Genomic DNA, 21,725 nt, shown 5'->3' with positions numbered 1-21,725 from the left:
GTGGGCACATCGCACAGCAGTCGGTGCACTGGCAGATTAAACCGATGTTGCAGGGTGTGCAGGGTGGCAGCGTCCGTCTTGGACTTGCGGAAATGTGCGCTGACCCGGCGCACCTTTCCGAGCAGGTGTGACAAGTGTGGGTAGCTTTTCAGAAAGTGCTGAACCACCAAATTAAAGACATGGGCCAGGCATGGCACGTGCGTGAGGCTGCCGAGCTGCAGAGCCGCCACCAGGTTACGGCCGTTGTCACACACGACCATGTCCGGTTGGAGGCTCAGCAGCGAAAGCCAGCGGTCGGTCTGCTCTGTCAGACCCTGCAGCAGTTCGTGGGCTGTGTGCCTCTTATCTCCTAAGCTGAGTAGTTTCAGCACGGCCTGCTGACGCTTGCCCACCGCTGTGCTGCCACGCCGCGCGACACCGACTGCTGGCGACGTGCTGCTGCTGACACATCTTGATTGCAAGACAGAGGTTGCGTTGGAGGAGGGTGGTTTAGTGGAGGAAGCATACACCGCCGCAGATACCAGCACCGAGCTGGGGCCCGCAATTCTGGGGGTGGCTAGGACGTGAGTGGTCCCAGGCTCTGACTCTGTCTCAGCCTCCACTAAATTCACCCAATGTGCCGTCAGGGAGATATAGTGGCCCTGCCCGCCTCTGCTTGTCCACGCGTCCGTTGTTAAGTGGACCTTGGCAGTAACCGCGTTGGTGAGGGCGCGTACAATGTTGCGGGAGACGTGGTCGTGCAGGGCTGGGACGGCACATCAGGAAAAGTAGTGACGACTGGGAACCGAGTAGCGCGGGGCCGCCGCCGCCATCATGCTTTTGAAAGCCTCGTTTCCACAAGCCTATACGGCAGCATCTCCAGGCTGATCAATTTGGCTATGTGCACGTTTAACGCTTGAGCGTGCGGGTGCGTGGCGGCGTACTTGCGCTTGCGCTCAAACAGTTGCGCTAGCGACGTCTGGACGCTGCGCTGAGAGACATTGCTGGATGGGGCCGAGGACAGCAGAGGTGAGGGTGTGGGTGCAGGCCGGTCGGCACTCATGCCTGTGTCCTCAGAGGGGGGTTGGATCTCAGTGGCAGGTGGGGCACAGGGGGAGAGGCAGTGGTGCAAACCGGAGGCGGTGAACGGCCTTCGTCCCACCTTGTGGGGTGCTTGGCCATCATATGCCTGCGCATGCTGGTGGTGGTGGCGGCTCCCCAGCTGATCTTGGCGCGACAAAGGTTGCACACCACTGTTTGTCGGTCGTCAGGCGTCTCTGTGAAAAACTGCCACACCTTAGAGCACCTTGGCCTCTGCAGGGTGGCATGGCGCGAGGGGGCGCTTTGGGAAACAGTTGGTGAATTATTCGGTCTGGCCCTGCCTGTACCCCTGACCACCGCACTGGCTCGGCCTGTGCCCACACCCTGACTTGGGCCTCCGCGTCCTCGCCCGCGTCCACGTCCTCTAGGCCTACCTCTATCCCTCAGCATGCTGTATTACCAGTAGTGCAGAAACAGAACGCTGTAATTAAATGTGCCGCTTATTGGCCTGTGGTTGGAGGCTGACTTCGCTTACGGAACGCACAGCAGAGGCAGGAAAGAATTTTGCGCAAGCCTGCTGTAACACTTAGCTGGCTGCGTATGAATTAGGACAACTACCCCCAGCAGAGACCCAGTACACTTGTGGACAGGAATACAGCGGTGATGTAAGAGGCAACACAGAGGCAGGAAAGAATTTTGCGCAAGCCTGCTGCAACACTTAGCTGGCTGCGTATGAATTAGGACAACTACTAAGGGTATATCGATATACTTTCCTCTTCCCAGACTCCAAAGCTGGCTTCCGGGTAGACTACTAGGCAGGAGCAAGTGACCGCTGCGTCCGATCACAGCATCAGCGCTTATATCCTGGACGCCATCATGCCAGGCCGTCTGCCCAGAAGTCAGCGCTTCGGGGGTCCTTTTGAGAAGTAAACCCCCTTTTTTAATTCCATGCAATTTGTCATCATCCTATTCTACTGTTCTGCTTTTATTCAGCAAGTTATAACACACTATGAGGATTTTTGCCACATGTTTTCTTCTTCAGGTCGTCTCTACAGGATATTCTGTGTTGTGGTCTCTTGAAGGTGTAGTTCCAGTTCAAACAACCCTTTTACACAGGATCATCATAAGGCGCGAGAGTCGAGCAATGAGGGGAGGCGGACGGGCCAAAGATCGCTTGCAGCCTCCCGTCTCCATTCACAGTACATAGGCTGTTCATAGTTGATTGCTGCTTCCTCAGGACACCTAAACTGAATGACAAACGAGCGTATTATGACTCGCATTGTACGATTATTGCTTAGAGTCGTGGGATCCAGGGATGATCTGACCGCTAACCGATCTGTTATCGGCACCGCTCGTTCGTTGTACTGGGATCACTCCTTGTCCGTGTGACTGGCAGGTTGTGTGTCACAAGTGGGATGCGTTCAGCCTAAACGCCCCCTCACCGGCGTATGGGGGATGCGTATTACCCATGTATTGCACCGTACACCGGTAAATACACATGACAAGGGTATGCCAGACTCACCACTGACACCTTCCTACTTGCGATACCAAAAATTAGACTGGACAACATCTTTTTTTCTTTGGAAATTTTGGCCACAGCAGCCATTTTATTAAATAAAATATTACAATTTAAACTTATGGAGAGGAGGCCCTTGGAGACGCAACCAAAAAGCTAAGGGTCTGGTGTTTAATACATAAAAAACGGACCTTGCCTCAACCGTACTCCCGGCTCAGAGACGCCACTAGCTTCCGCCACTGGGAGGCTTGAAAATCAAAATTTGCTCCAGGCCACCCGGGATCCCTTCCCTGGCCTTCCCCAACGCACCAGACGCAACCACGATACCAATAAGGTGTGAATTCTTCCAGGTGAGGCCGCCCTCACCATAAGTCCTTTCACGCAAAATAAAACTCGCCTCCAAGGACCCCCCAACCCACCATAGGCTGCCACAACATTATGAACAATCTTTAAAAAAACAGCCATTCATACCTTTCAATTCCTAGCTTTACCTATCATTAACCCTTATTCATTATTTTATTATAGGGGGGGGGGGGGGGGGGTGCGCGGGACTCTCTCACATTTCTTTAAAAATATGGCGCTCCTGCCTAAACTGGCCCCTTTTTAACCCTTTCTCTCCCCTCCCACTCCCCTTCATCATCTTCCCTTCTCCTATACAATTAACCCCTTACTGCCTCTGACAACCCTGTCATGCAGGGCCTACACTTATGGGCCCCTTTTTGGGGGCCCGGTTCTGGCCGCTCTGTCAGTGAGCCAGCGATACTCGCTCCTGCCCATGTTGTATAAAATGCGAAGCAATGTTTTAAACTTTGTTAACTCCCCTGTGTTATTTTTCAACAGGTTTTAACTAATGAAGAAAGTTCTAGGACATGCTCAGCCATTAAGAACATTTGGATTAATTTGCACATAGAATAAAGTGACTTGTAAAACGTCAAAGTAGTCCTAGTTGGGATTCCAAGCACAAGTCTCTAGTAAGTTCAACTTCTTACAGATTAGTCATGATAAAATTTTGGCTTTTTATTTGTCTTGGGAATGTTTGTGTAAAGGGAAATGGCTGTATAGAAAGATTAATCCAGCGCTTTTAACAATGACATTCAAATCTTATTCCCTCTCCTGACCCAATAGCATCAAAGTTTTTCTCACTAGAGACTACTCCACATTACTTTTGACTTCACCACTTCTGACTCCTTGCTAAAGAAACAGCTTGTGGACACCCCTTGACTTGCACTTTCTTGTATTCTTCATACTTTAGAACAAACAAGTCACTGAAAAGGGATCAAATCCATAAGTAAATCACTAAAAAAGGCCATACTTAGTGATGCCAAGATACATGGGGAGGTGCAAACACCAGTTCCCAGCAGCCTGCAGAAAGGCAAAAATACTGATGAGCAGCCACTCACACACCTTCCATACATGGGGGGTGGCTATTGTGTAATGATACTTGCACACAGATATGGCTTGTATTGCGTTCAGTCACACAGATATGTGTATTGTACCATACAGGCTTACGGCCTATTAGTGACACCTATACTATAGATGGGGTGGGCTGTTCTGCACTTGGTAAGCGAACCACCAAAAACACCAATACCTCAGGTTTCCCCAACATCTCGGGGCTAGGCTGCTTCTGCAAAAGTGATAAATACATGTGAGATATTAGCTGATATTTTGGCCAAAATACGCAAGCACACAACCCACATAAAGTACCTTCACTTCTTCAAATACCTATGCTAATATTACAAACAAGTCACTGAAAAAAGGTCCAAAACCATACGAAAATTACTTTGGAACAAACTTGTCTCTACCTCCCCCCACCCCTCACACAATCCCCTCCCCTTTCTTAGCCGGATATCTAAAGATGCTGGTTAATTTCTGCCACCGAACATATGCAACCCTTTCCAAGGGCTTTACAATCTCCTGCATGTCTTGAATGTGGGTGTTTGCTGCAAAGCTGTATTATTTCCTGTGCTTTTGTTCGGCAATGCAATTCTGGTTTGCACTTTCATGAACATCAGTAATTTTTCTCTTAGGACTTCTTCTAAGCAATTTTTGGATATGCTGACCCTAATAAACTTCTATGTACCTGAGCTCCAAAGCATAGCTTCACTTTGTGGCTCTGCTGGGTTTTAAAGGGATTTTCCAGGGAAGTTAACGTCCCCCTGCCGGTCTTCGCTCCCTGCTTCAGTGAGCCACTGTGTATGTCACTGCCTGCAGCCAATTACCAGCTCACTTTGGCAGGTGAATAGGTGCTTCGGTCGCTTGTCCAATTATTTGGATATCATCACACTGTAGCTGGTTGAGACATGGGAGCTGCGGGTGAGGAGAGTATGGCTTCTATGTAATTAAACAACTCTGGGCTGATTGGGTAAAAAAAAAAAGCATCCTCCATAGATAATCCCTTTAAGGGCTCCTGCACACTTGCGTTTTTTTTCACGTGTTATAGCTGGCTTTTTTTTCAAGCGATATCGCTGCTTTTTTTCCACGCGATTGTCAATGGGACTTTCTAATGTTAAAAACGCACCAACTTGCAATGCGTTTTTAACATTAGAAAGGCCGCCTGCACACGAGCGTTCCGGATTCCACTCGCGGATTTTCACGCGCGTATGGTACCTAAATGTGCTTGCGGATAGGTGCGGATGCGTGAAAAATCACGCGCGGATATACGCGGATGTGTTGCGGAAAAAAACGCGCAGAAAAATCCGGAAGACACCCTTATTGTAAACCCAACCCCTAGAGAACTGCCCATTCCCTGGAAAACAGCTTAAAAACCAACACCCAGACTCCGTTTTGTCCCTCTTGCTTGTGTGAGCGCCGTTAAATTATTCTGGCAACATGCTTTCACCCGGTGAGCAGATGTCTTTGTGGGCATGGTTGATCCATGTAACTTTTTTCGGACGTACTGCGGTAACGGAGGAGGAAGAGCCCCCCAGGGAAAAAAGGAGGTACTGGGTGCACCCTGGCTGGTGTCTGCTGGCTGCTCTCTGGTAGATGAGGGGACTGAAAGGACAGATCTGCAGTTGAAATGTGCCTGTGAAGCTCTGTGCTGTGTGTTGGGACGCCTCCTACCATGCCTACGTCCTGTAGTCATAGCAACCAGTGACTCCATCTGCAGCTGCACTGCGGATGTACTGCGTGAAAAAACGCACCCATTCACTTGTATTGGAGGCTTCACGCGCATGATCCGACCAAAATTAGAACAGGTCGCAGATTTTTTCACTCGCGTGAAAAAACGCGATACACATCCGTCCGTCTGGGGACAACTGCGGATCCTCATAGGAGTATATTGGCTGCGGTCTGGGGCGGATTATGTGCCTAAAATCACGCGCTTGAAATTCTGCTCGTGTGCAGGCACCCAAAGTCCCATTGACAATCGCGTGAAAAAAAAGCAGCGATATCGCTTGAAAAACCCCCCCAGCTATAACACGTGAAAAAAACGCAAGTGTGCAGGAGCCCTAAGTTCCTCTTCCCCATCTCTCATGTTCTTTTCTAGACAAACTTGTTCATTATAAGGGTGGGCTGAGTGGACACTTCACAGCACACAGACTGGTAGAAGATTTTGGCAACACATGGGGAAGCTTTTTTTGAAGGGGATTTCCAGGCAGCATCGGCTGTCATTGCCGGGGACTGAGCTGAAGCCGCATCTCTGAACCCTAGGTAGTGGCTGGCGCTCCTAATTGCAGGAACAGCTCTCAATGAAATTGATGAGACCCTACCCTACTTTTGCAATGGCAGCACTCCTTGATTTCAATGAGATCTGTGACTGCAATTATCAGCATCAGCCACTACACTGGTCGGAGCAGCAGCTTCCACTCCATCCCTGATGTAGCCGGACACCAACAGCTGGCGTTGCCTGGAAAACCCCTTTAACATTCTTCCATCCAGCCTCAAACCATAAGATGCAGGGGCATGGTAATATTACATGGCAGTCATTCAGATGGATGGCCGTCTATGTATTACATTGGATGGCATCCAATCGCCAGATTGAGGGCCATAGGAAATGTAGACAAAGTCATGATAAGATAATACTTTTAAAACTAGTTTTATTTTAAGGAATCCTGCTTTGTTTGTTGTATACACTTGTTTTTGTAGCTTTAATGTCACAATTTAATATAGAGAAGAAAGTGAGAGGTGACGACCTATTCTTCATTATTGTGAATGCAAATCTGTTTTCCATGCTCCTGATGTCGCCCGGGATACTTGCCATCTTGGCGGTTTTGGGGTGACTGCAGTTAGACTTGAGTGACCTGGAAGTGCACATATGATGATTTTCAATGCAAGGGTTGTGTTACGGGCAGTGCGCCGGGTATAGGTGATATTTAAGTGCAGAGCTGGTGTCACGGTCCCTTTAAGAGATGCAGCTGTTGGCTACATTGTCACTACAGCGCGGAGCTGATACAGCTGCGCCGCTCTTGTTTAGCTCACAGCTTCCATTGCAGACGGCCGGCATTCAAATTTTTTATGGAAATATCTCTTACAAAACACGTTCTACGTCATTGTTGGCCGGTGAAGCCTGAAACCCGAGCCGTTACTGCAGGCTCTTACTACAGCAGCAAGTCCTGCTTCCTGTTTGTCAGAACTATCCACCATCCAGCGGGGTCTTCCTGTAACCTGGCAGTCCTTTACTGAGTGTTACATGGTGCCAGACTGGTTGCACAAGAGGTTAACCTTTATGCTTCCCACAACCTAGGACGCAGCTGCCACTCTCTGTTATCTACCCTTGGCATCGCTCTACCTCTGTCTCTTGCTCTTTGTTTTGCAACAGTGATGTTTCTGGGGCAACACTGGTGTTTAAACATGAAACCGTGCCTGGCAGCCTTTTTTGTGTACCAGTTAGTGAATCGGAGTCTTTTAACCCCTTCTATGAATGTGTGAGTTATGCCCAGCAGACTGGCATATTTCTAAAAGTTCTAATAACACTTTTTAGGATGCTGAAACCTCTTTATACATGTTTGTTATTGCAAACCGTTTGCTGCATCTTATTAAGGGGCCTTTTACACAGCGACATAACTTGGAACAAGAGTGCAACCATCGGTGAAGTAGGGATCAGATGGAGTTCGGTTGGCATGTGTTCACACTGAACAATAATTGGGTAGTTTTGATCGTTCATTGGATGACCAACCTCTAGTTAACCCTTCTGCTGCTGCTTTCTATTCAGCAAGTCGTCAGGACGCCAGTTTATAGTGCATGACAGAATTTGCAGAAGACGGGGATGATGTTTTAATTTTATTTAGGTATGCATGAAAGATCCAGTCAGCGATAAGCTAACAAATTGTTGTCGTTGATTGTCCCCTCGTTTCACACGTTCACACCTAATAATTATTGTGCCAATCGCTTGTTTTATTATTTGTGAAATAATTGTGCCATGTTAAAGGCCACTAATTGTCCAGGATTCCCAGTGGTATATTCAAGTCTATCCTTGGTGGACTTGTATGGCATTTGTTTCCCATGTACTTTCCCCATATAAAGCGTTTTATGTCTAGATGTGGATTTGCAAGATTTTTTATTATCCAGATATAAATAATGGCTGACCTAGTTTGTAGAGAAACCCTGTGCGCGGCCGGCGTAGGGTACGTTGACACCTGCATTGGGGATCCCGCTTTCCTGCTCCATTCAGGAAGCAGGAAAGGGGAATCCCTGTGGCTGGACAGAATCTAAACGCACCTGCCAGACTCAATAGGCTGTAATGGGGTCAGCCCAGCTGCCCGACTTGTGGACCGCAAAAAAAAAAAAAAAAAGCACTGTATGCAACGCTTTTTCTACTGTATCTGAGAGGGAACCTCCAGCCAGAAGTTACAACACAGATGTGAAATTAGCCTTAGGTCTCATGTCCGTGGGTTGTTTTGGTAAAACACTGTGGGGTATTTATTTTGCCAGATCTACCACCAGCGACTACATATCGGCTGTGTGCGTCCTGTGCATGCCCGCCTATCTCACACACGTGGTCCTGCACAGTGTCACTCTGTTTTGTTTTTTGTTCCCCTTTTTAAAATTCCCCGCGCCGTTTCATAGCAGTGTTGCGTATGAATTGTCACCCCATGTAATGTACTGTATATGGACAGAGATGCATGCGCTGCCCATACAAACGTATAGGGCTCATGCTGTGTGGCGTGTGGAGAAATGGAGCACGCTGCCATTTATTTCTCACGCATACCTACACACAGTGTCTACACACCACTGCATGGATCAATGGAAGTCCATTGACTACATTGACCGCGTATCACGCGTCTGTACAACCCATGTTTAATACATGGTGAAAAACCGCCCGTGGACATGAGCTCTTGTACATAGACTTCTGTGAGAAGGCATAGATCAATAAACTTTACTTTGATTAAATTGTATTTCTCATTCTTGTAAGGGCGCTTTCACACAACAGTTTTTATGTTCAGTTTTTGTGAGCCAAAATCAGGAGTGGGTCCAAAATATGGAAGAACCACAAATCTTTCCATTATGCTTTCTCTCCACTTCTGGTTTTGGCTCACAAAAAACTGAACATAAAAACTGTAGTGTGAAAGCGCCCTAACTCAGCTATATGTGAAAGTGAAGTCTGTTATGTCGTCTAATAGGAGCATCGCACGAGATAAGTATGGCAGGTGTGTACTGCTATATTGTGCTACATGCCTAATTCTGCGTTCGCTGGGCCTGCATGCTCCGTGTAGAGTGTGGCGAGAACATTTGCTAGCCTTGTATTTTTATAGTCACACAGTTGAGACCCTCGTGGCAATAGACTTGCTGTCAACAAAGACATTTTTCCATTACTGATTATTTTGCCAGTGCGATGACCCGGCTTAGAGTGTCACTCGCTGACTTCTGCAGTTATTAGGCACCAGATGCACACAAGAACACAGAAGTTGACATTAACAATGCTACAGCTACTTTACTTAGTGTGCATTTACACTGCAAAGATGATCGCTCAAAAGATGGCTTTTTGCATAAACTACTACTTGGCACTAATGCCTATTAGTACCAAGTAGCAGCTTTGATTTGCCACGGAGCTGACAGCTGAGAACAGCTGATACAATATTATCAGCTGTCCCTGGGCAGAACACAGCGGGCGGTCCTGCTTATCAGCTGTTCTGCCGAACGATTATTTTCATGCACAACTGAAAACCGCTGTTCGGCAGAAGAATGAGAGATGGGCACATTTAGGTTCAATCAGGTTTTATTAATTTTCAGAAAAAGAAAAATAAAGAATATTATAAAGACATAGTGCCAATGTCATTACTGACTTCATATGAACATGTAGAAACAATATTTGTCACATCTTGGTGTCGCATAACATATAGTATGAACTAAATTATACAGATTCATCACCTATGTCTCATATCAAAAATTGCAAACTGTGTAATATGAAACTAATAAAAAGAAAAAGGTCCTGAACATAACTGGGGGGGGGGGGGGGGGGGTTAGGGGAGTACGTAGGCCTCGCTTACCCGCTCTGGATGGCTTTTACTAATCTATACGACCTGATTCCACCCATAGTTTGCAGTGATCTGAGGCTCTCATCACGATCCAGGGACTCCAGAAATCGTGGGAGTTTAATCATTCCCGCTCGCGCTCAGCCCCCTCTTCTTCGTATCTCATGAGGAGATTCAGCTTCTCAGTCCATACTATTCTAGACGGGGGGGTCCCGGATCTCCACAACCCAGGGACAGACATCCTTACTGCCAGTATAACCATCCTTAAAAGATCCGCTTTAACTCTGGCGATTGATCCAGGGAGCATCAGGAGAAGGGCCATTTCGGCAGTCAGGAACACCGCCGACCTGGTCATTTCATTGTATAGTGCTTCTATATTATGCCATAGGTCCATAACTGGGGGGCAATCCCACCATATGTGTGACATTGTCCTGGGGCCACTCTGACATCTCCAGCAGGTTGGGGGTATTTGATTATCAAATTGGTGCAGTCTCGATGGTGTCCAGTACCACATAGATAGGACCTTATAATTTTGCTCCTGAAGCCTGCCAAATCTAGAGCTTTTATGGCATAGAAGGAATGCTTTCTGCCAATCTGCCCTCGTTTGACTTCTGCCCAACTCTAATTCCCACTGGGCTGTATAACTGGGTGGTTCGTCCCCCGTCTCCTTTCTCAGCATCATCTTATAAATAACTGATATTCCATGCTCGGTGGGAGCTGAGGACATGCACAAACGTTCAAACGGGGTTAACTGTTTACCACCACTCCCCTCAGGCGCCAGGGACCCCACAAACTCTCTGAGGCACATGGGCACATTTAGACACAACCTTTATTGCTCAAAAGACTGCTTTTGAGCGATAATTGTTGCGTCTAAATGAGCCTTAACTCTTTGTGGATAAAAGTCTCCTTGTTTTTATCAGTCTTTTATCAATCTATTATACTGAGGACAGTCACAGTCCTCTGTATAATAGATGATGGCAGAGATCTCTGTACTGACCCCTGATATATTTATTCATAGTTATTAGAGCGCCCCCCCCCCCCCCTTGTTGCAGTCCTGGGTATAAATAGACGATGTGAAAGTTCTCTGTACTGACCCCTGATATACCGGTAGCTATACATAGTTACTATAGCGCCCCATTGTTACAGTCCTGGGTATAAATAGATGATGGGAGAGATCTCTATACTGACCCCTGATATATCTGTACATAGATATTAGAGCGCCCCCTTGTTACAGTCCTAGGTATAAATAGATGATAGAAGAGCTCTTTGTACTGACCCTAATATATCTATACATGGTTATTAGCGCGCCTCTTGAATACTGGTGCCCAAACCTGTCCACAATATTCCATATGTGGTCTGACCAGTGACCTTGTGAAATTAACCAGCCCTTTAGTTTGCGGTTATGGAAAATCTAACCTATTCTATGAATAGGTTTTTGTTTTTTTTTTCTCTTAATGAGCAGAATGTTAACCAATATGGACACTATTTTTAAAGTTCCCAAAGTGACAAATCTGCTATTATGTAACAGTGGGCGAATGAGAAGTGTAATAGTATACAGGGTTATTCAAAAAGGAGCAGATCTGGGGATTTAATTACACACTACAAGAGAGGTCCACAATCCTCACACCTCTGAACAGGTTTTTTCTGACTTATCAGTATGCTTCATTTTCTGCCACATCACAGCGCTGTTTCTTATTTACAGTTTGTTGGAAAATGGCGACCCCACAGGAGAAATCGTTTTGTGTGCTTGAGTTTGAGTATAAATCCATTGTGGATGTGCAATGTAAATTCTGGCGTAGATTCCAAAAACGGCTGCGTGGTTGTTAGAAGGCAGCAGTGTCACAGAAAATGTGTTGAACTTGGTTGCATATGCAAACAGAAAACCAGCGCTTGCCTGCGCACGTCTTATGAAAATGTGGAGCACATGTGGTAGAAAATGGAACTCGCCAGTATGTCATAAATACTTTGAACCTTCCTCTTTTTGGTGATGTGCAGATTGTGGACCTGCTTGTAGTTTGTAATTTAAATCCCCAAATCTGCTCCTTTTTGAATAATTCTGTATAACTAGGGCTGTTGGTACTCTAAGGCCGGGGTCACACCAACGGGTCGGATTTCCGCAGTGCAAGACCTGCAATTATTTGCGGAAAGTAATTGCGAATGTGTTTTTCTGCACGGATAAATGCTATGCACAGCGTATCGTCCGCTCGGAAGAAAGATGTCTCTCTCTCTTCACTCCAGCCGGCCTTCCGGGTATTCTATCTGTTTACCTTTTCATGTTGCGAGCGTTTCTGCTACTCATACACAAAGTTTATTGCATATGTGCAACAGAACACTCACATCCATTGACTTCAATGTGGGCCATCCGTGCAGAATTCGCGCTAAAATAGAGCATGCTGGGATTTTTCTTCCGCTCATGGAACACACAATTCGTACCAGCAACTGAACTAAAAATACATGTGTTTCAATGCCCACTTTTTACCATGGATTTTCTGTGCAGACGGAGATCGTGGATGGCACAATTAAAATCCTTTTGTGTGAGACCCCCCTAAAAGGTCTAGGAAAGCTTTATCTCTTACGCCTTTATATAGCACATGTAAAAAGGTGATGCACTAATAGGACACTTTAGTAGCTTCTACTGAACTCCATCATTAGCTTAAAGGGGTTGTCCCGCGCCGAAACGGGTTTTTTTTTTTTCAATAGCCCCCCCCGTTCGGCGCGAGACAAACCCGATGCAGGCATAAAAAAAACAAACCGTCCAGTACTTACCCGAATCCCCGCGCTCCGGCGACTTCTGACTTACCTTGTGAAGATGGCCGCCGGGATCTTCACCCTCGGTGGACCGCAGGTCCTCCTGATTGGCTGGAATCGGCACACGTGACGGGGCGGAGCTACAAGGAGCCGCTCTCCGGCACGAGCGGCCCCATTCAGAAGGGAGAAGACCGGACTGCGCAAGCGCGTCTAATCGGGCAATTAGACGCTGAAGATTAGACGGCACCATGGAGACGGGGACGCTAGCAACGGAACAGGTAAGTGAATAACTTCTGTATGGCTCATAATTAATGCACAATGTACATTACAAAGTGCATTAATATGGCCATACAGAAGTGTATACCCCCACTTTGTTTCGCGGGACAACCCCTTTAAGTGATAACCTGTAATGCAATTGGAGGAGGAGAGCTGAGCTCACTGAATGAACAGAGTGGTTTATTAGCGACTTTTTACACAGGACAGAATGTTGCAGAACAGCATTGGCGAAATACGCCGTCCCTAAATTCTGCACTAAAATCCGCATGGCTAAAAGTGCTTTTAGAACGATTCTTGAGGGAAAGTGAATGATAATTGTTGAGTCTAAACCCACTCCAATGTCCGAATGACTAACTATAACACTGTGCAACAAATTTTTTACAAATTTTCATAACAAAAAATAATTGATAGATTTCTGTAAAATTAAAATCTGCTGATTACGCTGGTAACATTGAGAAGCAGCTAGCAATTCTCACTTTAAGGTTATGAACCATTTCCTTTTTTTTAACCCCTTCGTGACCGCCGATTTATGTTTTTTTTTTTTATTTATTTTTTTAAAAAGCTGTGTCCGTAAAAGTCCGATCTATCAAAGTAATGTATCTACCCGCACAGTGAACGTCGTAAAAAAAAACACACCGGAAATGCACTTTTTTTGGTCACCCTGTCTCCAAGAAAAAGCGCAATAAAAAGCGATCAAAAAGTTGTATGTATTCTAAAACTACAGGATGTCCCGTAAAAAATGAGCCCTTGCAGAACTATGTCAACTGGAAAATCAAAAAGCTATTGCGCGCAGAAGATGGCAGCAGAAAATAATTTTTAAAAATGTAATATCTTTAAAAAAAAAAAAAAAAATACAATTCGTCCCGCATCAAACAGGCCCTCATACAGTTACGTTGATGGATAAATAAAGCAGTTATGATTTTTTAAAAGGGGGAGGAAAAACCGAAAATGAAAAAACGGAAAAAAGCTTGGACACTAAGGAATTAAGATGATAAGTTTGGACATGTCATAATATTACTATTTGACTGTTTTGGGTTGAAAATGACGCTTGAATCTTGTCTTCCTCCTGCAAGAAACATTACTTTCCCTCTGTAAGAACCAGCAAAAGTCGCCCATCATATTCTGATTTTCTTTCCCTTTGTAACGGTCTTCAATGACTGAGATGTTTTGCAAGCTTAATACGCAGTGAACACAACCCATTGATTTCAAGGGGTTCGTTCACATGAGCCTATTTTTTCAAACTATGTACAACCACGTGAAAAAATATGCAGCATGACCTTGTTGGGGCGTACTGCACACTGCAATAAGCCATTAAAGTGAATGGGCGAGCATTACATTATTCCCCAAAACTGGAAAACCTTACATGGCAGAAAAATATATAATATTTGAATTTAGCGCACTAAAGTTACTATGAGCCAATTATCTGCCTCCCTGTTGCGCAGTTTAATTGTTCATTTTTTGTTCGTCCACTTTATGCAAATGCAAAATCATTGTCTCATTCACTTATTCAGTGTAAATAGCACTTGTTCAGTCTTCTCACTTAATACAGAGTATGTGTATAGGCCCATTTACACTGAAAGATAGTTGCTCAAAAATCACTCAAACTATAGTTTGTGACCATTTTGAGCAATCATCTTTGCATAACTCTAAGTAGCTATTTAGCTACTTAAGAGTTAATGAAGGCGGAGCGGGATACCCCGAGATGCTATATTCTACCAAAGCGCTCTTTTTTTCTCTTTCAGGTGACCAAAGTTGGGAGAGGTAGGGTGACTGACTGAGAAGTTAACAGGGTTTTCAGAGATATGTTTTATATAAAATACCATATAGGTCCCCGCCACCGCGCCAGGTCTCCCCTCTGATGTCAGCAACAGAAAAATTCCTTTTTAAATACAAGCTTTTTGTTCATCCAGGTGACTCTTCCTACTCATATATTCTACTTTGCTCCCTGACCTTAAAAAAGGCTTTTTTGAGATTATAATTCCCCTATTGTCTGACCTGAAGCCAAATGTATACCTGCCAGATGTATAGGTGTTCTAAAAGCATTCTATTTCATGGCTGGGAAAAAAAATGTATATTGGACTTTCTAAATCCATGCAGTCCATTGAGTAGCACTTTCCAATGCTAAATAAATTATAGTGGCATGGCCAGCTGAGCGGCCGGATTCATTATTCATGAAAGAATATATTAAGGTGTCTTTTCTACTGAACTGCATCCTGTTGTATCGCTTTCTGCAAGCCTTGAACCCGCTCCATTTAGTTTATTCAACCATCTGTAAGTCATAACTAGGCTGAAAGATGCTCTGTGTCTGGCTCAGTAGTTCTTTAAATTCTAGACTTGGTACATCTAGTTCTCAAGGAACCCCAACAGGCTGTATTTTATTTTCCTCTAGGAAAATTAACTTTTGCTAAATTGCCATTCCCATAATAAGGAAATGCTGAACGTCTTGTACTGTAATGGCAAAACTGACAGTACTAACAAGTTTGTGTCAAGCCCCATGTATCTGTAAAGCCGCCTGCAGACGGCCGGGTCGGATCCCAACCCGAGCCCCTGCAGGGACCAGTGCGGCGTTCACCTCTCCCGCAGCTCCAGCTCTTTGATGTGCCAGCTGCCGGCCAGCTAGCGCATGCGCAGAGCGGAGCCGGGGTGTCCGGAGAGACATTTCTTTGCGGGCCTCTGCGAGACCCGCACAGAAATAGAACATGCCACGATTTGTTTTCAACGTGTATTATCACACGGACAAATTGCGGCCTTCTGCATAGGATTGCGTTTTGCAATGCAATCCTATGCAGGCGGGCACTGGAGGAAATTCTGTGGGAAATCCCGCCGCAGAATTTCCGCCTGTGTGCAGGGGGCCTAACTCGTATGCACGGCCATTTTTCCATACAGTCTGTCTGGATGCTGTGGGCTTTGACCTCTCTTATATTACATACATTAAATGGCCATTGCGATTTGAGACTACTTGTGTTAAAGGGGTTGTCCCGCGCCGAAACGGTTTTTTTTTTTTCAACCCCCCCCCCCGTTCGGCGCGAGACAACCCCGATGCAGGGACGTAAAAAGAAAACCGCTCAGCGCTTACCTTAATCCCCGCGCTCCGGTGACTTCTATACTTACCGGTGAAGATGGCCGCCAGGGATCCTCTTCCTCCGTGGACCGCAGCTCTTCTGTGCGGTCCATTGCCGATTCCAGCCTCCTGATTGGCTGGAATCGGCACGTGACGGGGCGGAGCTACACGGAGCCGGCATTCTGCACGAGCGGCCCCATTGAAGACAGGAGAAGACCCGGACTGCGCAAGCGCGGCTAATTTGGCCATCGGAGGCCGAAAATTAGTCGGCACCATGGAGACGAGGACGCCAGCAACGGAGCAGGTAAGTATAAAACTTTTGATAACTTCTGTATGGCTCATAATTAATGCACAATGTACATTACAAAGTGCATTAATATGGCCATACAGAAGTGTATAGACCCACTTGCTGCCGCGGGACAACCCCTTTAATATGATAGCCAATGTGATTAATTTGCTCAATTGAAATTCACTTTATTTACCCAAAATGGTGTTTTTAGGCTGATAAATTATTTTATAAAGTGCTAGCCACTCTGGGTCTGTTTTCTTACTAATCGGCTGCCTGTTGTTAAGAGACATCCATCTCTATTGATGGGTATAAGACAATGAATGAGAAGTGAAGGTGTGATGACTTGTGCTGCCCATAGAATCAAGCAGTAGCAATTTGTAGCAGTTAGAGCCTTTTTACACAGTCCAACTGTCGGGCACCGCTGCGTTCCACAGTAATCCCAGCGAATTGCTCAGTGAATGGAATCGGAGCCGGTTGGGGATCATTCTGGCCCGCCCACCTCCATTCACAGTAAACAGACGGCAGCTCATATACTAACGACTGCCTGTTTACACGGGCCATCCTCATTCAGTATATGCATGCATAAGCAAAAGATTATCGTTCGTCATTCAGTCGCTCCATGCATTTACACTGAATGATGATAATCATTCAGACTCCCACGATTCAGCAAACATCTTAACGATTATCGGCTAATGTAAGAGGGTCCTTGCCTAGGCTGTCTACTCTATGATGGCACTTAAGTGAAGTCATTCTGAAAATGTCTCCCACTATGTATTTTTGGAGTTGCCTTACAGTCTCATTAGCACCTTCTCCAGGTGTCATTTCTGTCTTACGTGAGGAAGTGAGAAGGGCGACAGGTTAAAAATGTGAACCTATCCTTATAGCTGCTGCTGACTTGTTAAAAATGTGTATTATCTCTGCTATTTTGTTTTAATAGTAAATAGAACTCCGCCAGGAGTATTTACAAGGGCATATTAATGAGGTTTTGTGAAATAAGTGTTTTCATCCTTGTGAAAGTCACAACTGAAGATATTAGTTTATATGCAATAGACATCCCCAGTCATTTTCTCTAATTTATGTCAATGTACTGCTAATAAAAGTTAGCAATGTTTCTTAATTTAGATCTTCCAACTAAAATAAAACATGACACATGTCTGCTCCAGTAAGAAGGGGAATAGAACTGCAGGGCAGGCTAGACAGGTCTTGTTAGGGGGAGACTGAATTATTAGGGGGAAAGACAGGGCAATCTGCCACAAAGACCGGCATTGTCGAACGGTGTGTTGTCTTCCTGGCGCTCGAGTTTGACACATGATGGATCAGGTTGACCGATTACTGGGAGGGGCTGGTGAGGATCCAGCGGTTATGGTGCACATTGGCACCAATGACAAAGTTAGAGGTTGGTGGAAGGTCCTTAAAAACTATTCCAGGGAACTAGGATATAAGCTCCGAACAAGGACCTCCAAAATAGTATTATTAGAGATGAGCGAGCACCAAAATGCTCGGGTGCTCGTTACTCGGGACGAACTTTTCGCGATGCTCGAGGGTTCGTTTCGAGTAACGAACCCCATTGAAGTCAATGGGCGACCCGAGCATTTTTGTATTTCGCCGATGCTCGCTAAGGTTTCCTTGTGTGAAAATCTGGGCAATTCAAGAAAGTGATGGGAACGACACAGCAACGGATAGGGCAGGCGAGGGGCTACATGTTGGGCTGCATCTCAAGTTCCCAGGTCCCACTATTAAGCCACAATAGCGGCAAGAGTGGGGCCCCCCCCCTCCCAACAACTTTTACTTCTGAAAAGCCCTCATTAGCATGGCATACCTTTGCTAAGCACCACACTACCTCCAACAAAGCACAATCACTGCCTGCATGACACTCCGCTGCCACTTCTCCTGGGTTACATGCTGCCCAACCGCCCCCCCCCCCCCCCACAGCGCACACCAAAGTGTCCCTGCGCAGCCTTCAGCTGCCCTCATGCCACACCACCCTCATGTCTATTTAGAAGTGCGTCTGCCATGACGAGGAACCGCAGGCACACACTGCAGAGGGTTGGCACGGCTAGGCAGCGACCCTCTTTAAAAGGGGCGGGGCGATAGCCCACAATGCTGTACAGAAGCAATGAGAAATAGAATCCTGTGCCACCGCCATCAGGAGCTGCACACGTGGGCATAGCAATGGGGAACCTATGTGCCACACACTATTCATTCTGTCAAGGTGTCTCTGCATGCCCCAGTCAGACCGGGCTTTTTAATTCATAGACACAGGCAGGTACAACTCCCTATTGTGAAGTCCCTGTCGACAGACAGCATGGGTGGCTCCCTGGAACCCACCGGCGATACACAAAAATATCCCATTGCATTGCCCAACACAGCTGAGGTAGTAATGTCGTGCTTAATGCAGGTGGGCTTCGGCCCACACTGCATGCCCCAGTCAGACTGGGGTTCTTTACAAGTGGAAACAGATGCATTTATAATTCCCTGTGGACCCACAGCATGGGTGGCTCCCTGGAACCCACCGGCGGTACATAGAAATATCCCATTGCAGTGCCCAACACAGCTGAGGTAGTAATGTCGTGCTTAATGCAGGTGGGCTTCGGCCCACACTGCATGCCCCAGTCAGACTGGGGTTCTTTACAAGTGGAAACAGATGCATTTATAATTCCCTGTGGACCCACAGCATGGGTGGGTGCCAGGAAGCCACCGGCGGTACATAAATATATCCCATTGCATTGCCCATCACAGCTGAGGTAATGTCATGTTTAATGCAAGTGGGCTTCGGCCCACACTGCATGCCCCAGTCAGACTGGGGTTCTTTAGAAGTGGACACATATAGTTACAACTCCGTGTGGACCCACGGCATGGGTGGCTCCCTGGAACCCACCGGCGGTACATAAATATATCCCATTGCAGTGCCCAACACAGCTGATGTAACGTCAGCTGTAATGCAGGTGGGCAAAAAATTAATTGGATTACACTGTAGGCGAGGGCCCACAAAAATTGGTGTACCAACAGTACTAATGTACCTCAGAAAAATTGCCCATGCCCAACCAAGATGGCAGGTGAAACCTATTAATCGCTTTGGTTAATGTGGCTTAAGTGGTAACTAGGCCTGGAGGCAGCCCAGTTTAACGAAAAATTGGTTCAAGTTAAACTTTCAACGCTTTTAAGAGCATTGAAACGTATAAAAATTGTTTAGAAAAATTATATGAGTGAGCCTTGTAGCCCTAAGAAAAATTGCCCGTTCGGCGTGATTACGTGAGGTTTCAGGAGGAGGAGCAGGAGGAGGAGGAGGAGGAATATTATACACAGATTGATGAAGCAGAAATGTCCCCGTTTTGGATGGTGAGAGAGAACGATGCTTCCATCCGCGGGTGCAGCCTACGTATTGTTTAGGTATCGCTGCTGTCCGCTGGTGCAGAAGAGAAGTCTGGGGAAATCCAGGCTTTGTTCATCTTGATGAGTGTAAGCCTGTCGGCACTGTCGGTTGACAGGTGGGTACGCTTATCCGTGATGATTCCCCCAGGCGCACTAAACACCCTCTCTGACAAGACGCTAGCCGCAGGACAAGCAAGCACCTCCAGGGCATACAGCGCGAGTTCAGGCCACGTGTCCAGCTTCGACACCCAGTAGTTGTAGGGGGCAGAGGCGTCACCGAGGACGGTCGTGCGATCGGCTACGTACTCCCTCACCATCCTTTTACAGTGCTCCCGCTGACTCAGCCGTGAATGGGGAGCGGTGACACAGTCTTGCTGGGGAGCCATAAAGCTGGCAAAGGCCTTGGAGAATGTTCCCCTGCCTGCGCTGTACATGCTGCCTGATCTCTGCGCCTCCCCTGCTACCTGGCCCTCGGAACTGCGCCTTCTGCTACTAGCGCTGTCGGATGGGAAGTTTACCATCAGTTTGTCCACCAGCGCCCTGTGGTATAGCATCATTCTGGAACCCCTTTCCTCTTCGGGAATGAGAGTGCAAAGGCTCTCCTTATACCGTGGGTCGAGCAGTGTGTACACCCAGTAATCCGTAGTGGCCAGAATGCGTGTAACGCGAGGGTCACGAGAAAGGCATCCTAACATGAAGTCAGCCATGTGTGCCAGGGTACCTGTACGCAACACATGGCTGTCCTCACTCGGAAGATCACTTTCAGGATCCTCCTCCTCCTCCTCCTCCTCCTCCTCCTCAGGCCATACACGCTGAAATGATGACAGGCAAGCAGCATGGGTACCGTCAGCAGTGGGCCAAGCTGTCTCTTCCCCCTCCTCCTCCTCCTCCTCCTCCTGAACGCGCTGAGATATAGACAGGAGGGTGCTCTGACTATCCAGCGACATACTGTCTTCCCCCGGTTCTGTTTCCGAGCGCAAAGCGTCTACCTTTATGCTTTGCAGGGAACTTCTCAAGATGCATAGCAGAGGAATGGTGACGCTAATGATTGCAGCATCGCCGCTCACCACCTGGGTAGACTCCTCAAATTTTCCAAGGACCTCGCAGATGGCTGCGAACCAGGGCCACTCTTCTGTAAATAATTGAGGAGGCTGACTCACACTGCGCCGCGCAAGTTGGAGTTGGTATTCCACTATAGCTCTACGCTGCTCATAGAGTCTGGCCAACATGTGGAGCGTAGAGTTCCACTGTGTGGGCACGTCGCACAGCAGTCGGTGCACTGGCAGATTAAACCGATGTTGCAGTGTCCGCAGGGTGGCAGCGTGCGTGTGGGATTTGCGGAAATGTGCGCAGAGCTGGCGCACCTTTCCGAGCAGGTATGACAAGTGGGGGTAGCTTTTCAGAAAGCGCTGAACCACCAAATTAAACACATGGGCCAGGCATGGCACGTGCGTGAGGCTGCCGAGCTGCAGAGCCGCCACCAGCTTACGGCCGTTGTCACACACGACCATGCCCGGTTGGAGGCTCAGCGGCGCAAGCCAGCGGTCGGTCTGCTCTGTCAGACCCTGCAGCAGTTCGTGGGCCGTGTGCCTCTTCTCTCCTAAGCTGAGTAGTTTCAGCACGGCCTGCTGACGCTTGCCCACCGCTGTGCTGCCACGCCGCGTGACACCGACTGCTGGCGACGTGCTGCTGACACATCTTGATTGTGAGACAGAGGTTGCGTTGGAGGAGGAGGAGGAGGAGGAAGGTGCTTTAGTGGAGGAAGCATACACCGCCGCAGATACCACCACCGAGCTGTGGCCCGCAATTCTGGGGGTGGGTAGGACGTGAGCGGTCCCAGGCTCTGACTCTGTTCCAGCCTCCACTAAATTCACCCAATGTGCCGTCAGGGAGATATAGTGGCCCTGCCCGCCTGTGCTTGTCCACGTGTCTGTTGTTAAGTGGACCTTGGCATTAACCGCGTTGGTGAGGGCGCGTACAATGTTGCGGGAGACGTGGTCGTGCAGGCCTGCGACGGCACATCGGGAAAAG

General features: G+C 47.3%; 1 protein-coding gene across 7 annotated transcripts in view; it reads left to right on the top strand.

Annotated features, from left to right (window-relative positions):
• Window positions 1–21,725, top strand: part of ZMIZ1 (zinc finger MIZ-type containing 1) — a 407,596-nt gene that overhangs the window by 78,647 nt on the left and 307,224 nt on the right. For 6 of the 7 annotated variants that reach the window (XM_066600362.1, XM_066600357.1, XM_066600358.1 and 3 more), the window contains exon 2: window positions 3,377–3,507. The exons of the other annotated variant lie outside the window; for it this stretch is intronic. The gene's annotated coding sequence lies outside the window, so the exon portion shown is untranslated. The remainder of the gene's footprint in view (window positions 1–3,376; window positions 3,508–21,725) is intronic. 7 annotated transcript variants of the gene reach the window in all.

This window comes from Eleutherodactylus coqui, chromosome 4 (genome assembly GCF_035609145.1).
Source record: "Eleutherodactylus coqui strain aEleCoq1 chromosome 4, aEleCoq1.hap1, whole genome shotgun sequence".
Lineage (NCBI taxonomy): Eukaryota > Metazoa > Chordata > Amphibia > Anura > Eleutherodactylidae > Eleutherodactylus > Eleutherodactylus coqui.
The sequence above is the reverse complement of the archived record's forward strand: the minus strand, read 5'-3'. Positions and strand labels throughout refer to the sequence as shown.